The sequence below is a fragment of the Aptenodytes patagonicus genome, chromosome Z, assembly GCF_965638725.1.
Source record: "Aptenodytes patagonicus chromosome Z, bAptPat1.pri.cur, whole genome shotgun sequence".
In the NCBI taxonomy this organism is placed as follows: domain Eukaryota; kingdom Metazoa; phylum Chordata; class Aves; order Sphenisciformes; family Spheniscidae; genus Aptenodytes; species Aptenodytes patagonicus.
The window spans coordinates 86,373,250-86,386,373 of record NC_134982.1 but is presented as its reverse complement, the minus strand read 5'-3'; the positions used below and the strand labels follow the sequence as shown (position 1 = coordinate 86,386,373).

The window sequence follows — 13,124 nt, the reverse complement described above, 5'->3', positions numbered from 1 at the left end:
TTCCTTCAGGTCTAATCAGGGTTTCTCGTGTTGTTTCTGAGATTTATTTGCCACTTGCTTGTCAGCAGCAGTTTCTAATGTTTCTCCCTCCCATAGCTCCGCCAGTTATTGCTCCAGTCCTTGCATTTACTACCTGAAGCCAAGGAAATCTCTCAGGCTGCAAGGTTAAACTTTTATCTCGCTGTGTGTCTGCTTTTAGCAGTGGTACATATTGTTTTAGCTCTCTGCTTCCACAGAGGAGCCTAAATATTTCTCAGATTTATCCTAGATGATAACATGGGGTTACACATATCAAGTACAATAAGGTTTTATTTACAACTTCAGCATAACTATATGTCGAAAGGAATATTAACTTTATTGTGTTTCCACTCCAAGTTTCTCTGCCAAACATATTTCCAAAATAATTGCAGCCATTATATTTTCTAGCTGAAATAATTTCAATATAGGAAAGTACTGTATGAATATTCATAGCAGTTTGCCAGCCAATCCATTTTCTTTGTTAACTTTCACTTCCACAGTTTGCATTCACTTAGACACAGGCATGACTAAAAAACAAGCAACTGATCAGAAGTCATCTGGTTTCCAAAATTTCAGTGTTTGGGGGTGTTGTGTTTTGTTCAAAGCTTTGTGTCTACAGATAGCCTGTCCTCTCCACAGAATATCTGTCCTGTCTCACTCAGCCCCCTGAACCCCAAGGATGAAGATGCTGCCAGGTCTTCAGGATCTACCCCCAACTGACAAAATTATCTTATCCAGGTCAACTTCTTGGTATTGTTGACTGAGCTTGCAAGGTCTTGTACTCAACTTGAAGATATTGCTCCATTTGGATGTTACACAACAGCTTACAAACATCACACGTACTCAATCAGTTCTGAAGTTTCAGGGAAGATAAAAGGGCAGAACTCTACTGCTGTCGTTGGGAAAAGCAGAAACCCGGCAGGGTGGAGACATGAGTCTACTGGAATGTGATCATCAAAACTTCAAACTCTAGCCATCTTCGACTTTTCTCCAAGGAAGTTGTTCCATTTCAGCTCGGTCAACGTTCTAATACACTTCTGAAAGCAGTGACATCCTGAAAGAGGGGGAAGAGAAAGAGTGAGAGTGGTAAAGGGCGATGAGAGGTGTAAAGGCACAAGGGAACAGGCAAAAAGGCACAAACAAGTAGAGAAATACATAGAAATCCTGGAGTGTTGGAGAGGAGGTACATAGAGAGCGCCTTGCCATCGAACAAGTGAAAAATGTGGATTAAACTTTTGGTTAGAAATGTGAGATTTGTCCCTGGAATTCAGGGCAAGTAGCAATTGGCACACAGGGAGACTGGGAGGGGAAAAACAGAGGAATGCAAGAAACCCTTGCTACGCACGATGAGTTGATCCTGTAGAAATAATAACATTTAGCCCTTCGGTGCATATAACTTAGACTTTATCGCACAGGATTCTGACAAAATTATACAGCATACTTTGAAAAGACTAGTTAGTTTCGATTGGGTAAATTATAATACAAATCTAACCTAAGAAATCTTTCTACTCCCCACTGGCAATGTTGGAGACTGCCACTCTCTAATTACACTGAACAAAATTAGTGTCAACCAGCCACTTTAATTTCTAAAGGCTAGTGCATGCTCCAAAATCTTGACAGCATGAACTCTGCCTGGATAGTGGGACAGCAGAGTAGTGTGAGAGGCATTTATTACGGGTGATGGACAGATGTCACTGTACTGTGATGATTCAAGACCTGCTCCATCAAGCTCTGCCACCAGCTCACTGAAAAGGTGGAGGAGGAACCCCACCATCGCCCTGCTCCAGCGGTGGAGGTAGGGAGGAACCAGCAGCAAAGCATGTCCCCACCTCCTCCCTTTGCCTGCACAAAGCAGAGCGGTGGCAAGGGTGGGAGCCACGGTGACAGCACATCACAGAGAAAGGGGGGATGCCAGGCTGAAGCCTCCACAAAAAAACAAAGCACCTGCATGGGGTCCTGCTCTTCCAGCAAGACTAAATCTCTTTGGGAAAGAAGAGGAAGGTAAGTCAGGGAGACAAGGAGACATCTCCCACCTCCACGTTTGTGGTTTATTTACCAACCCCTTATCTAAAAAGGGTTAGTAGTACATTGTTATGTTTCAATACTTGTTCAGTGTCAACACCATGAAAGATTTAAGATGGGATCACTGATGACAAAGAAGAGGGATGCTCTCAAGGCTGCAGAGCAACAGAGGAACTTTTTTGCAGAGCCTGCCCCAGCCTGAGATCTGAAGGAGAGTGTGTGAAAGCTGTATTGATCATCCACAACAGGCAACTGTGGACCAGACTTTGGGCCTCAGCATGTTATTTGCTTTCTCTGACCCACACCCAAGCCTCTTGCACGACTGCAGGCATGAAACATCCATGGAAGTGTATTCATGGTGTGCCGTTGGTCTGCAGCTGCACTGAGGACCAAGGGCAGAATATTTATGGATTGGAGTAAAAGAGATTGTCAGCTTTTTGTGCACTAAAATATTTTAAAATGTATCCTTCGGAGTAAAGTTGTAACTGAATACAGAATATATTTTCTATGTGATCAGCTGAAACACAACATTTCTAAAAGGCTGGAAAAAAAAATTAAAAAAAAAGAGAGCAAAACTGTTCTGAATTTAAAATGTAAAGTACTTGCATTAGTGAGGTCTTAACTCCCTTATAAATCTGATGTACCTGAATTTCTACTGAAGTAAAGAGGATTTGAAGGTCCTGCTGCCTCACTAGAAAGACAGAGAATTTTATGAGGTTGGGGTCTTAATTAGGTTGGTCTTGCCCACTGAATCTTTTTTTAAACACAAGTTAATGACACAAATACATTAATAAAGGACATAAAGCCACCACTACATAACACAGAGTAAACATGAAAGAGAATGCACTAGTTCAACACAGAGCAGGTCAGAAATAAGGCAGTATTATCAAGTTATACAAGTCCTACTAAAAGGACCCCCCTGTTACCCAGAGTCTAACCTATATCATGTTTTCTGAAAGAGCCTCTTTTCTAATGGTCTTTACAAAAAAGCTGCTGGAAACAGCTGCCTCCCCCCCCCCCCCGCCCCCCGTGTTTCTGTGCTACATAAACTGGCGAACACAGTTCACAGTCGGTTTGGAGAGCACAAAGTGATTGCTCTGTTTATGAAATCCTATTCCTGTTAGTCAAGGAAATGAGTTTGACTCACCGGCTTGTTTATGAGTTTTGCTTTATGCAAGCTACTGCCGACCTCAAACTGCTGACCCTCCAACACTGCTCAAAACTTCTGCTCAGAGGGGATTTGCAGAAGAGAAGTTTCTATTTCTGCAAAGCATTCCTGCTTCTTCAGAGGCAGTGTTTTTCACAGTCTTAAAGTATTATAGTGAAGGTGGCTGGTGGGCCTTATATGGTACGGATGCGTAACCACAGCAATGCGGCTCAGCACCCCTGTAACATTCTTAGCTCATTTACCCTTTGAGTGAGAGGATGATTTACTCTCTCTGAGCACTCCCTTCCCATGCCAGTCCTTGCCAGTGAATATGCAACAGCAGAATCGCTGCCCTCAAATTCAGGAGTGACTCCACAGACTTCAAATTTAATCAATGCCTTAAAAAAAAAAAAAAGATTAGCTTTTCATATCCAGGTCTGAAGAGCTAGAAGGTGAACCCTCAAGGATTCTGAAGCACTTGCGATTATTGGTTAGAAACAGTCTGAGGTCTCAGCATTGGAACAACAGTAAAGTTAGCTTACTGGAGAAAAGAGGAAAAAAAATAGTTGAATCACTTGCAGAAATCTTGGTTTGAACATTTCTTTTCTGGGCTCTACTTTCCACTTGATATGTACTGGAAAACTTTAACAAGACTTATCCCCCTCTCCTTTCCAGGGGTGCATAACACACGACTGAAGGCTTCGTTCACGTTCAGGCTATTGTTCTGCCTCCTTTTGTTTTAGCCTACCTTATCTTGGAAACTGAGGCTGGAAGTTAAAACCATCGTAAACCCATACAAAATACATTTCAGCATGAGTCAGAGGTTTTTTTTTTTCCAGCTAACTGAAGGGAAGTCAGAGAAGAAACCTCCCTCTATCTTCTGTACATAGAGTTCACTGATGAAGATATGATAAGAAAATTGCACATATGAATGTGCAGCTATACAGCTTGTGTGCACATGCAAGCTTACACACCGTTTGAATTTGAGCCCATTTTCAAATGCTTACTTCTGGGGATTTTAGCTTCTTAGGTAAGGATAATGTTACCACAGACTATTGGGTAGTATAAAAAGAAGGGAACAAAAAAAAAAAAAAATTCAGCAATTGTCAGCTTTTTTTGCTTTTCAGAGATTTGAAGTCTTACTTTCCTTTTTAAAGAATAAACACATTCAGCTTAATTATATCCTTTCTTTCTTCATAAAATGGATGTTCTGTGGGTGCCGCCAAAAGACATTTAAATAAATTTTCCTCTCACCCTCCGTATACCAGGTTTCTCTCGTTTGTACTTTTCCTGCTCCTCATTATTTCTATGGGGATAGTAAGACACCGATGAGTCTCGTACTCTTTTGCACTAAAGCATCTGACTCACTGTGTTCCCTCGTGCTGGCATTGGCGCTCAGCTGGCCTTACAGTAAGGCAGCTCAGGGAGTTAAACTGGTAAAAAAACAAGCACAAAAAAATAGTTTTCCGCCAGCATAGCTCACCCATTGGCAGGAGAGGCGAGAACCACACCACCATGGCTAATATTCAGCAGGTCAGCTCGAGGGGCACTGCCTGGCGATACCCTAAGCCCAGTTACGTTGGACCCAATTTGTTGTGTAACATTCATTTTCTGGGGCTTATGAGGTTTGAGCACGCTAGAAATGCTTCAAACACAGCCCCGTTCCCGGCGGCTGCCAGCGGCAGTAGATATAGAATGAATCCAGCCTGCTCACCGTTCATATTGAGGTACTGTGTCAACAGCCTGTGATCTGAGGAATGCTTTTTGGACTGCTATCAAGTTCCTGAAGGACAGTGCAAAAACCAGGTCACAGTGTGCCGGGCTCTCCCATTTCCAGCTGCTGAATCAAAGGGAAAGAAAGAGAGCAGGAATTCAGTCTATCTGCTCCTCTGAACTAACTGCGCCCACTGACGTTAGTGCTGCACGGACACTCTGCAGCTGCAAAAAAGAGGTCACGAGGGCTGCGTGGTTCCAGCTTGAGACGACTTTTCTCAATACCTCCCCTATTCGGAGCTTGGACAGGCTTCTAATATGATAAGAAACCCAAAGGATAAAACGAAACAACCCAAGAGCTCCCTCACACTGCTTGTTTTCTCGTCCCTACCTGAGTTTATGGCAACTTAATGTCATTCAGGCCATAAAACCCCTTTTCCCCCTCGTTTAGGCCTGTATAGCTCTCTACTACCCCTCTACTTCCAGCTACTGCCTGCACTCTTCTCTCTCCCCGTCATCACCAGATAAGCAAGATGCTTTTATCAGCCTCCTTGCTGGCCTTTCAAATAGTCTTCGTTTCCCTCCTTCCCCTCCCCTTGAAACCAATCTTGTCTCAGGCCTATGTGGCAAGTTCATCCACATTTCTGCTGAGAAACTCTTGCCTCACCTCTCACGTGTTTGGATCTTGGAAGTGGTACCCACCATATCTGCAATCTCAACAGATGCAGTTGGACAGTGAAGTCCATGGGGAGTGGACGGCTGGAAGGACAAAGGCAAGGACAGACGAGTGGGGTCATCTAGACCTAAGAGGATGATCAGACCTTGATGGGAGGTTACATTCCTGGCTGGAGATAAGAGAAAAGCGGGGCTGAAAAAAAAGCCCAGCGATTAAGAAGAAGGAGCTGGAAGTCACTGACTTTGAACGTCAAGGAATGTTTGAGTCGTTGCAAAGGCAGATTAACACTCATCTGCAGAGAAAACTCACTGAAGAAATGCGGTTTTAATGAAATGCATCTGCAATGTTTTTTGAAAACATTAAAAACTTTGAAAAGATTTTAAGGCAAAAAATAATACGGTCAAATGGTCATTTCCAATGCATTTTTAAAAATATTAAAACTGGCCTAATTTTTTAAAAGTTTAAGAGAAATTGAATATCCTGACTTTAAATTTATTTTTTTTCACCATCAGTCTAAAACAACTAACACTTTTTCAGCTCAAAAAAGTCGTACAGTGTGAATTCAAAGTGAAGCATTCCTTGTCATTGCCTTAGCATTCCTCCCCCCCCCCCCCAAAAAAAAAAAAATCTAGTTTTTGTTTACTTACCTTAACGGAACCTCCTTTCAGGTATGGATATCTGCTTTCCGGGAATCAGTTGCTTCAGTCTGGGCACCCAAAAATGAAGGAGTTTAAAACTACCTGTTATTTTTAGAAGCCCTTTTCCCTAACAAAAAAACCTCACCCCAGACTGTTTAGATAAAAATGATAATGTAGGCCTGTGCCGCGCTCATTTTGCATGTATCTTTTCACATGTCTCACGGTGTAGATTAGCAACAGGCATATCTGACACAGCACAAATTCTGCATGCGAAAGGCAATCAGATAGGCTGAAATATATCCCCCTTGGTGATGCAAGCTACCAGGAGAATTAGAGATATGCTGAAGAGTGCAGCTCAAGATCTGGCCTTACCCGTGGAAGACTGGAAGCACACCAGTTAAGCAGCTTTTACCCAAAATTTGCTGCAAAACACGGAGCTGAAGTTCACAAAGTGCCTCCAAGCAAAGCTGTACGAGACTCAGCAGTTGCACTTTGTGGGAGTTTGCATAAGCGTTTTCACCTCCTGACACACGAGTGAGTTCCCCTCCAACAACTTCAAACGAGTCCAAATCTCTGATAGCGCTAATTCAGTCAGCGATAACCAACTGCAGCTGGTTTTACAATGAGAAAGGGAATTGTGAGACGCGAAACGACCATTATACACAAAACTGATGGCAAAGCCAGGAACTTCCCCAAATTAAGCCAAAGGGGTTTGGGTTACAGTTACGTATTGTAACTGTCAGGGTGTGCTTCGGCCGTAATCAGAAATCCTGCATATAATTTGGAGTCCTGTGTGAAGGTGGGGGGGGCAAAGAACAGGGGTTGGATTGTTGGTTTCTGCAATCCATACAAATGAAAAGCTAGGACGTATTAAAAACAGGTCTTTCCTTTAAGTCAACATGCTTCGCTGCCGACGCTATGCTTTAAATCTACGTTGCGTGCTAAGTACTCGCTTTTAGCTTGAATTAAGTTCTTCCAAAAATCCATTTAAAACCAGGAGGGGATAAAACCCGCAGAGCAGCACCAGCAGCAGTACAAGTTTTTGTTGCGTTCGGGGAGGGGGGGGGGTGGGGGGGGTGTTAGGAGGTTTGTTTTGCTTTTCTTTGTTGGTTCCCCCCACACACACCCCCCGTTTGTTTGCTTTTGACGCAGTGCTGGGAGCAGAGGAAACACATTGCTTGCGAATATCCTCCGCCTCCCCAGCGTGCGGGAAACCAGCGCTCCAGCCGCTGGACGATGGAGCAAGCAGCTTCCCACGGCTGCCTGCCCTGGGGGGGCCCCAGACCCGCTCCCGCACGGGCAGTGCACCGGGCTTATTACGTCATTGCTTCGTTATTTCGTATTTTACTATTTCCTTATTCTACTATTTTATTAGTTCATTTTTTATTATGTCGTTATTTCATACCTTTATTATTTCGTTATTTCATTATTCCATTATTTTATCATTTCATTGTTTCGTAATTTTAATTTTTTATTTTTATTATTGGTGTTTTATTATTGGTGTTAGTTATTATTTATTGTTACTGCTGTTGTTATTATTATTACTATTATTATTGTTATTAATTTTGAAGTTTTATTAAAAGCGCTGAAATGCCCACGCATTTGCGCCAGCCAAAAGGTAACAGGCAAGCAGCCCCCCTGGCAGCCAGCATCTCCATCGATCCATACCGCCGGGAAAAAGAAGAAAAAAAAAAAAAATCTCATGCCTACTTCTCCTCACGCTCACCTCCCTGCAAGGCCCAGAGTTATAAGGTTATCGATGCTATACATCGCAAAGTTAGCGCTGGGGAAAAATCACCTTAGCGGTGACGCAAATCAAGGCGGCACTTGGCACAGGCTGCTGGCAGTGAGTGGCAAAATAAAACAACAAAAGACATTCTGGTTGATAACCGAGTTGCATTTATTCACTTCAGTTTGCCGTCTAAGTAGATAACATTTCTGGTGTTCTCATTTCTGAAATACCTCTGCTGTTTCCCTGAACGTGATAAGGGAACACTGCTCATGCAAGTTACTTTTAGACTTTTAAATAACTTGCACAGAATCTAACAAGATGTTTGTTAGTAGCTCAGTTTCTTAATCTGGGAAGATACTGCCTTAAGAACGGCTGAAAATCCACAAGTGTAGGTGCTAAATGCTTGGCTGCTATGGAAATGTTGATGCCTGAAGAACGCTAGCCTGAATCGCTGGGACAGATAAAGTTGCCCACAGTTCCTGGCTCTGCACTTCCACTTTAACAGCGTTAAAAGTTACTTGATTTCTCGTTTGGCAATTTCTCCATCTGTGAAACGGAGTTAACACCGCAGTGTTTTCCAACATGTGTTGAGAAGTGCTGTAAAACACTGACTGCCAACATCTTCCTGGGATAACTGGAAGGACAACTCATTCAAAGGTCATGTCAGTGTGTTATTAAAATATAATCACAGCACTGGTTCGCGTATGCGCAACCACATTCTTTTGGGGTCATTGTTTCAGTGCTGGAAGGGGAGTCGTTTGTTCTTACTCCACCTGCTTCACCAGGAAGACGTATGATTTGAAGGACCCATGAAGGAGGAGGAAGGGACAGAAGAGTTAAGCAGGCAAAGGAGTTGCGTCAGTTCTCCCAAGAACTTCCAAGGACGTTCAAAGAGGACCATAGCCATCACTTGTTTTTCCACAGCCATCCCTCCACTAGCAGCAGATCATAGAATCGTTTAGGTTGGAAAAGACCTTTAAGATCATCAAGTCCAACTGTTGACCTAGCACTGCCAAGTCCACCACCAAACCATGTCCCTAAGCACCACATCTACACGTCTTCTAAATACCTCCAGGGATGGTGACTCCACCACTTCCCTGGGCAGCCTGTTCCGATGCTTGACAACCCTTTCGGTGAAGACATTATTCCTAATATCCAATCTAAACCTCCCCTGGCACAACTTGAGGCCATTTCCTCTTGTCCTATCGCTTGTTACTTGGGAGAAGAGACTGATGCCCAAGATGAAGCAGGTGTTAGAAGCTGGAATACAGTTCTCTCAGCTTCACAGACCTCCAGGCAGATGAAGTGCAGATAGAGGCTCACCAGCTGGGGATACATCTCTGTATGCTGGCTCGTGTGTTTGCAGTGGGGAGGAGAAGGGACAACACACCTACATGGCAAGGCAATGAGGGATGTGCTCAACAGAGCTGCAGATGTGAAGCATCTACCTCCCCAGCGCAGGGCCACAGCTGAGGAACAGCTACTCAGATGAACCTGAGGTCTGAGGTCCCTCAGTGAGGAAGAGACCGTGACACCGCTGGAAATGGCAGCACCTGTCTCTGCCACATGTGGTAGGAGAACTGTTGGACAGCCGGGAAGTTTGTAGGCTCAGGAGAAACAGGACAGGTATGGAGGTAAGGCAGCTTCCCCCAGCAGAGGACTTGCACTGACTTGGACAGTGTGTGAGCAGCACCCTAAATTTCCTTCCCGATAGAAATCCCCTTCTCCCTCTTCCCCAAACCACCCTAAAAAGTGCTGGTGAACCTGTTTAGGAGAAAACAAAGCATCAAAGTTTCCTAACACATGGCTGCTTCCTCGGGGGGAAGCACGTATGTACCTCTCAAATCTTTCAGCTAAAGAGCATTTAGCAACCCATTTTCTGAGTTCACAAACTGCATCCGTCCCTAACACGTACCCCCACGCAAAAGAAATCCAGGCCCAGCAAAATGCCTCGTTCGAGCTCCTAAAAACCAGATAAGACTGGTTAGAGAGTGTTTATTTTCTGGGACTCAGAGACTGAGTCACTCTCCCTTCCTGTGCTGCCTTTGTTTCAGATTAGGACATATGAAACTCATTGCCAGAAGTCATCACTACTGGGAAACTACATACTGGGAAACTACATATTTTATTGTTGTTTTTTGGACTCACGTGACCTTTGTTATAAAATAGCTACATAGAGGGAAAAAAGAGGAAAAAAACAACAAAAAACCAAACAAAAAAGCTACAGACAAGTCTTGGTAACTCATGGAAAAAGCACGAGCGAGGCAGCAGTTGCACAAGGCTCCTGGTGTTGCCTCAGGGTACTCCGACAAGAAGTTGCCCTCTTGCTCTCTCCTCCTTACGGGATGCTTGCGACAGCCCACGTGCGACGCGTTGGCACAGGGGGAGGGCAGGAGGCAAACCTGTGCAGTAGAAACGAGCCACCTTTTCTCCACGAAAAAGCAGTAGAGGAAGGGATACAGTCACAGCTCTGTTAGCTCTCACCAGCCCATCCTTCATAAAGCCCAGGGCGGCATCGCTCAGGAGCTGCGGCAGGACAAAGGAGTTTTCCCACCCTGAAGCTGTGGCAGATTTAACAGTCCTTCCCCACTCGCTGCCTGCAGGGCAAGCTCCAAGTGTCTGCACTGTGGAACCCGGGATGGTTTTGCTGAAGAGGGATGCTCATCTGCTGTGGATTGTACTGAAACCCCTGAACGGGAAAAAAAGAAAAAAGAAAAAAGTCAAACTGTGCTGATGGCGTTCTTGCATTTCAGTACTGAGTCAAAACCCCAAAATTTTGTGTTATAGTTTGACCTTTGTTATTGCTTTCCAATAAAAGCAAATTTTGAATTAAAACAATTTTATCTAAGGATCTGCATGTTTTCTTTTAAAATAGCAAACTGAGAATTTGCAAGTTTTACGGAGTATTTTTGTATTTTCATTGTTTCAGCTAAGAGACGCACCAATTTGCAAGGTGTCTACATAATTTGCAATTTAATTTGTACTTGTTAAATGAGATCTTCCACAAGACTTTCTTTATTCAGAAGTTCTTTAGACTGTGATAATATTTTGGCACTACTGGTGTAACAAATGATCTTGCAAGACGGTTGTCTCATGACTTACATTTCTTCAAGTCATCTTTCTCTATAGGACGCAGTATTGTTTCTTTCCACTTTCTCCCCAAGATGTATAGAAGGGGAAAGCACTGAATTACAAAACCCATGCTCTAAATCCCACATCTAAAAGCACATGGTCTGCTACGGCATTTCTGTTCATCCAGAGCTATGCTTGCCAGGTCTGGCTGTTTCTTTTTCTGAAAAATCATAGAATTTGGACAGACATTCTGCAGTTTTTTTCCAAATAGCAGGATATGCTTCTCAGAAAGATATTATTGAAGGAAAAGAAACAATAGGGATCAGGAAAAACATCTTACTATACCCAGAGTCATATATTCCCTTCTGCACCCTCATTTCAAAACTGGTGAGTTTTTGAATCCAGCGTTACAACTGCACTAATCTCTTCTGTCAAAAATTAATTTCCTAGACAAGCCTTATATAGTAAATGTGGGTTTATACTTCAGAGGACTGGTTTCCTTGCTAGTATTAGTATCTCATGTACCTGAATTCGTGTTATTATGTGCATATAGACCAACTGGTCAGTCATATTTGCACACGTACAGAGTATAGGAGGGATCCCAAGACTCAGCACTAACTAAACTTACCACTGTTAACACTGTTGTTTCTGGATTTTCAGCAGAGCTGAAATGGCACTCCCTGACTTACCACATCAATATTGCAATTAAAGTTTTCAGAGGGAGTGAAAGTCTGATTCGGAGCAAAAGAAAGGATAATAAGCATCCAGTTTCCTGCTCTGGGAACTTAAAAAGTTTGAAAACCCTCTACCTTTTACATCAAGAATGACGTTTGAAGTAATTCTTTGGGCAAGCTGGTTTTGAAAACCATATTTTATGTCTTTTTAAGTGAAGACAGATTTGTACGGGCCAGCACCGTGACAGACAACTTTGTTTTGCAAGGGGCAAGTTACATATTTTAGTTTGTATTTCTGGCTTTTACTTTGAAGTTGGAGATGTATATGGTCTAAACTGAATATTATAAGAGGATCTTTTTGCCTGGAACATACTGAAAACGCCATTAAGAATGCATCTAATTAAAACTGCTTCTCAAATTATTGAAAAAAATTTATTTCATCTTGAATTATTAAATTGCTACCCATGTCTCTGTGGGATACTAAAGCCTTTGGATACTGCTTTAGTAAATTTTGGCCAAGTGATTTTGGGGGAGAAGATAGGTGAATATGCTATGTAATTTTAATTATCACTTTATTAACAATGCCGAAGAAATTCTAAGAAAAGTGAGCTCTGTCTTCCACACATTCCACAATCCCAAATACCACGCCAAAAAATTACTGTTTTCGATAGAAGCTGCTAGAGGAAGTATTATGTCAACCAGTGTACTTTCCTTTATTTCAAGTGTTATTTAAGCTTTCAAGACAAAAACTAACCACGCCACTTAGATTGCTAAACCGTTTCAGCTTTCTGAAGCAACCTGTATGACTCAATGTTCTGTTCTGCTCAAATATTGTTATGTTTGTGGAAAAGAGAGAACAGAGCTTAGTGAGATTATGAATTAAGATATGCGAAGGGACACTATGGGAGTTAGAAGCTATGCCACTGAGAGAACTGAACATGTGTGTAGAATATCCACGGTAGTTAATGGACTTAGCAAAAACCCTTAAAAACCTCGCATTTTCTAGGCAGCCTTATGTTGTTAGGTGCCTGCCGGATTACGCCCCTTGGGCCAGCCGTAGAGAGGAACGCTGAATTCTGCGTTTAGGTGCCAAGCACTTCAGCCCTACCTGATGTCTCTTCACCCAGGCCTAGCATTCAAACTGGAAATTTGCCAGCAAGGTTAAAGCAGTACGGAAATGCTGGACTTGGCGAGAATCCAGCTCCCGTTTTGGACCTGGCCCTTTCTCAGAGGTGGTGGCTTGCCGAAATGATGCCGTTCACCCTTAGAGACTGAAGTGGTCCTCTCTAGACGCTCATGTATTCCCGGGTTAGCAGCACTGAGTGTGCTTGTAACACACTACACAGAAAATTAATCACACTAGTGCATTTTCAGCCTTGTAAGTAAACATGCTCCAGTGTTCCAGCTCTTTCAGAGTTACTTAACGAGTCCT

The 13,124-nt window shown here is 43.1% G+C and overlaps 1 long non-coding RNA gene across 1 annotated transcript; it reads right to left on the bottom strand.

Annotated features, from left to right (window-relative positions):
- Positions 1–337: 337 nt before the first annotated feature.
- LOC143172637 (uncharacterized) lies at positions 338–3,345 on the bottom strand. The gene is made up of 2 exons (XR_012997378.1): positions 3,188–3,345; positions 338–1,072 (listed from the first exon to the last, which is right to left on the bottom strand). It is a non-coding gene; the product is annotated as an uncharacterized LOC143172637 (long non-coding RNA).
- Positions 3,346–13,124: the final 9,779 nt, after the last annotated feature.